This window comes from Carlito syrichta, unplaced genomic scaffold (genome assembly GCF_000164805.1).
Source record: "Carlito syrichta isolate Samal-C Ts95f unplaced genomic scaffold, Tarsius_syrichta-2.0.1 Scaffold309276, whole genome shotgun sequence".
Lineage (NCBI taxonomy): Eukaryota > Metazoa > Chordata > Mammalia > Primates > Tarsiidae > Carlito > Carlito syrichta.
Window position 1 is genome coordinate 2,434,075 of NW_007253372.1, and position 5,783 is coordinate 2,439,857.

General features: G+C 44.5%; 1 pseudogene; it reads left to right on the plus strand.

Moving 5' to 3' along the window:
* The first annotated feature begins 3,302 nt into the window (after window positions 1–3,302).
* LOC110596456 lies at window positions 3,303–5,382 on the plus strand (annotated as a pseudogene).
* The last annotated feature ends 401 nt before the right edge of the window (window positions 5,383–5,783 follow it).

Sequence of the window (5,783 nt, forward strand, 5' to 3'; positions counted from 1 at the left end):
AAAGAGGTGAAATAAAAAACAGCGGAAGCACTAAAAGGCATCAAAATGGACAAGTGCAAAAACTGTTTTGAACAGTGGAGAAAACGTGTCGGTAAGTGTATTTTTATCAAAAGGAGGGGACTTTTAAGGTGACTGAAGCTTAAACATGTAAGAATCAATACACAATTTTCCATAAATAAGTTTCAGTTTGGGGGGGTTCCCCTTCGTATAAATACTCCTCAGAAGCCAGTTCCAAAGTTAACCTCCTAAGACGACTTTCAAGTCATCTTGTTCTGTCTCCTGAGGTCTGAGTACATCCAGATCTTCAGACAAACAGGCACTCCCTCAATCCTCCCAGGTCACACTGTTTTCATCTCATCATAGCCTCGTAGTCTGCCTAGAGCCAGAGCCTTGGTGTACCTGTATGTTTCCCCAAAAATGCTGTGGGATTCAGAAGAGGAGAGCCCAGGTCTTACTCATCTTTTTGAGCGGGCCAGAGTCACAAGCACTTTGCAGACCCAGGGTGATGCCCAAGACGCTGATTGAATTGGGTTGACCCCCAGGCCAACTCTGTTTATACTGAGAGTGTAGATATATAAATGAAAGAAAGCAGGTGCTGTTTTCTACAGTGTAGAACCATTTAGATCATGTCCCTGTCATTTTGGATACTTCCACCCTACACACACACACACACACACACACACACACACACACACACACACACACACACCTTCTTCCGCTCCCATTCTCCTCTCTTCCAAAGCATGCATAAGCATTGCAAAATCACTCCACTTTCACAGAGCCATCACAGCCTGGCTAGCTTCATGCCATTAAGAATAAACTCATGGTTGGAAGTGGTGTGGTGGAAAATGCTAAAACCTGCAGAGGAAACAGAGAATTCTGGTCCTTTCGGGCCACTCTCCAGCCACATGGCCCTTGCTTTGTGGGCCTTACTTTTCTCACAGAGTAGGTGGTGTCTTGGTTTCCTTCAATGTTATTGCACAAAGGTGCATGACTCTGTAACTCCTCAGGAGCTTCCATTGTCTCCCAGTTTCCACCAGGACACTGCCAAAGCCAGAGCAAGATCTGATTTTCTGTGTGCTCAGAGTGCAAATTGATTTATAAAATCAACTGGTGGGGCCAGTTCCTGTCTGTTGTGCCAACAAGACACTTGGAAATGAGAACACAGCAACTGGACTTACAGCATTTGACACTCACTTTCTCTTTCTGGACCAAGCCTACTTTGATCATTGGGTGAGGGAAAGGAGACCCTTCAAAGAAGAGCAAGAGATTGCACAATTGAAACCCAGCAGGTAAAGAGTCTTAGAAAGAGTTCAGCAATTCTTTCCCCTAGGATAGCTGGAAAACTGTCATTTCCTAAATTACTTTTTGCCAGATTGCTGCACATGAGAGCAGCTGAGGTCCTGGCTTTCTCTTAATCCCAAACAGGTTGGATCTTCAGAAGACTAAGTAGATTTTCTCCTGAGAGCTGTCTGATCCACGACAAGGTCTGCAGCAACCCCATGTGAGCGCGACAGTGGCCTTTTCTCTAGAAGCCAAGACCAAAGAAGTCACTCTGGGCAGGCAAGACACACTTACTGAAGTTTATTTTTCCAGTGCAAAGTAAAGCCTGGACGTGGTACGATGTAAACTGAACAAACAAACAAAAATCAGTGAAATTGATTCTGTTCCCAAAAGCATGAATTTAAAGGTGTGCTTAGAAGTTTTAACAAGATACCTGGTGCTTCCTCTTTTGGAAGAATAAAGGAGAAAATTACCTCATGCTTCTAAGATCAGGACTGAGACTCTGATCAGGACTTGACTCTTTGCTTCTCTCTTTCTCATTGCAGGCTGAACCCAGGCCAAGTACCAGATGTTCAAAGTGGTAAACTCTTGGAGTTCTCTGCAAAATCTATCTAGTTGCACTTGGGTGGTGGTTGCTGCTGGTCTCATGCGGCCCCTACCCCCATAGTTTTTTTCTTGTTGCTGTTGTTGTTTAGATTAGAGTTCAGCCCCACTAAAGCTGCATTCAGAGAGTAGGAGTCAGTGTCTGGCCTCAGAGCAAGAGGTGGGGGAAGCTGACTTTCTCTAGATGTGTGTCCTAGATTTTCTGAAATGATTGTATTCTGAGGACTGAGAGGCAGCTCACTTTCAAGTCTGAATGCTGACTCATGTCCTCTCCTCCAGGGCAACGGAAAGGAAGGGTGGGGTCAGAGGATCAGGGGTTGGGGAACAGGGTGGGAGCTGGCAGGGGTTGGCGGGAACCGAGAGAGAGGGAGTGGGGAACCCAGTAAGACCCCTCTGAACACAAGCCTTTCTATTTGCTTCAGGACTCATGAAACCTAACAGAGAAACTTGCACAAAAGCTGCCCAGACGGTGGCCTTGATTCGAGACCTTTGGCACCTACATAGTTAATAAAGGGGAAGGGGAAAAAATCTCAAAAGGCTATTTCTGTCTTATTTGAAAGGATGGGTGAAATGAGTCAAATACATGGAAGGAAAAAAATCCCCCATAATTAGGGTGATCCAGAAGGGAATCTTCGCTGGGACTTAAGAGTGTCATTTCCTCCAGTGACTTAGATGGGCTCACGAAAGTTTGGGACCTTCACATAGCTGACCGTTAATTAGTCAGCAGTTTAACAGTGTCATTTATCTGACTGTGAACAGGTGGCTCACAATTTTTTGTTTTGTTTTGAGTTGAAGTCTCACTGTCGCCCAGGTTGGAATGCAGTGGCAAAATCACAGTCACCACAGCCTTGACCTGACTGGCTCTGGTAATCTTTCCACCTTGACCTTCCAAGTAGCTGGAACTACTTCCACCTTGACCTTCCAAGTAGCTGGAACTACATGTCTGGAACTACAGACATGTGCCACTACGCCCAGCTAATTTTTTGATTTACTGTAAAGATGAGGTCCCACCAACTTGCCCAGGCTGGTCTTGAACCCCTGGGCTCAGGCAATCTTTTCACCTCCACCTCTCAAAGTGCTGGGATTATAGGCATGAGCCACCACACCCAGCTCACATACTCTTTCTAGTCTCAAGTGCTGTACAACTATACAAGTTCCTCTATCAGAAAAGCCATCTGTGGTGGGCCCAGAAACCAACATACCTCCGGTGACCCAGGACAGATTTAAACTCAGCATTTTGTTATATTTCTGGTGTATGCAAATGTGTCTTCCACAGAATTGATGGTTAATAATTTTTGGAGGGGTAGCAGCCCAGTGTCTGCTCCTAGAATGCCTCTCACACCATGATTCCTGCTGTCCACGCAAGCCTGTTTGCATTGCGTATCCAGTGCACACGCCTGGTAAGCACCAGCACCATGAGTCTGACTTCCAATTGCAGCACATGTGTAGGATGGATTGCAGCGGTTACTATTGCTGATGGGACAGCTACAATTGGTTATTTAGCTTACACAAGATTTTGTGTTAAAGATCGTTGCAATAAAGCAATGGTAAACCTTCACATCCAGAAAGACAACCTCTAGATTATACATGCTTTTGACATAGAGGGTTTGGGAGTTAAAGCTGTGTACTGCCCTTGAAGGTCCAAAAAGTTCCCATTCTGTAATGGGACTCACACAAAGCACAACGAAGAGACTGGAGACGAAGTGAGGCCTCTGACCATCAAGAATAAAGAAACTGTTTTTTTTTTTAAATGGAGACGAGGTTTCCCTATGTTGCCCAGCCTGGTCTTAAACTTCTGGGCTCAAGTGATCCTCCCAACTTGACCTCCCAAAGTGCTAAGATTACAAGCGTGAACTACCGCACCCGGCCAAGAATAAAGAAACTTAACTGGACACTTTTGATGCTGCAAGTCAACTTGTCATGATGTTATCTGATTGTCTAATTGAATGACTACCACTTTGAATTCACCTCTCCTGGGTTCTGGATGTGGTACATTGCAAACTTTCACATTCATGGCATTTGCCTTACTTGTTGAAGCACTGTGGTGCACATTTGTTTAAAAAAAAAAAAAAAAGGAAAAAGGAAAAGCCAACCTTGTGGGCTATGCATTATTTTGGTCTTATAAAGATCCATTTCTTTATATTTAAAATATTGACATTAGAATATAGTTATATATTAAAGTCAGCATATTAAACTACTCTCAAAATCATGTATTTGCAGATTGTACTTGGTTTTTTGTTGTTGTTGTTTTTTGAGTTGGAGTCTCACTCTGTCGCCCAGACTGGAGTGCAGTGGCCGCTTCCGGCCACCGCAGCCTCGACCTGCTGGGCTCCAGCGATCCTTCCACCTCAGCCTTCCGAGTAGCCGGAATTACAGGCGTGCGCTACCACGCCCGGCTAATTTTTTATTTATTGTAGAGATGAGGTCTCTCCAAGTTGCCCAGGTGGGTCTCAAACCCGTGGGCTCAGGCAATCCACTCACCTCAGCCTCCCGAAGTGCGGGATTACAGGCTGAGCCACTGAGCCCGGTTTGCAGATTGTATTTGTAAGTCTCAAAGAAAAACTATCACCTTTTCATATTTGTTAACCTGGAAAGTAAATAGGGTGTGATTAATTTCTTAATACAACCTAGGAAAAATCCAAAATAATAATAATAACTTTTTGACTGGTATGTTGACTGTACATAATCCCAGTACTTTGGGAGACCAAGGTGGGAGGATTGCTTGAGCCCAGGAGTTCAAGACCAGCCTGGGCAACATAGCAAGACCCTCATCTCTTATAAATGAAAAACAAAATTTTTAATAATAATTTTTTGAGGTTTTCTGGAATCAGATAATCCTCTTGTGACCACTGATTCATTTGTTTAATAAATATTACATGCCCACAGAGTGACAGACACCTTGCCAGAAGCTGAGGATTCATGAAACTTTTCTCTATTGGGGAAGTCTAAAAATAAGTACCTACATTCACACATACACACACACACACACACACACACATATATATACATATATATTTAAGTCACACATCACAGTGGGCATTATGTAGGAAATGAACCGGATGCAGTGACAGAACTGACGGATGAGGTGGAGTCCACTGTGTAAAGAAAAAAGTATCAACTCCACTGACTAGAGTGCTGAGATAGGGTCTCTTCCATCTTCACACCCCTTGGGTCCAACCTAGTGATCAGCACGCAGTAGACACTAATTGTGTGGCCCAAAGCTTCAGCCCCGTCACTTTTAGGGCTGACATTCGGTCAGAGTGTACTGGCTGTCTCACTCATTCAGCTGCTAATGCTCAGCAACTCTAAAATGCCCAACACCCCACCCAGTAACCAGTTCATCCTCAAGACCTTCCCCACAATTCAGCAACTGAAGGGGTAAAGGGTCCCCAGTGTGGTTGGAGGCTTCCAGACCCTGCTTCTGTTCTCCCACAGGTGCCTATTCTCATTCTTACGGTCCAGAACTGCCCTGGCTCTTCAATTTTTCAGGAATGATCCCTGCTCTTAGAATAGGATGAGGGTGGTGTATGTGAATGTGTGAGTGAGAGTGTGGGCATGAGAGTGAAAAGCCATGCTCGGCTGGCTTGGAAACAGTCAAATGTCTCGGCCTTTATCAGTTTAATTGCCACTGGTGCCAGGTGGGGTGTGGGGCAAAACTCGTGGATTCTTTGGCTCAACTCTAAAATGAATTTTAGAGCAGCCAACAAAGTTTTACAACAGAGTTTATGAGCCAGAAGAAGAGAAGGAAAAGGGAAAATTGGGGCAGAAAGAACTGCCAAGGGCAAGTTTCTCAAAAAAGGGGGAAAAAAATGAGCTTTTGCTCTCAATTACAAGCTACCTGTGATTGATATGCTAATGAGGGTAAAGTTCAGGTAAACTGTTGCCCTCTTCGCCTC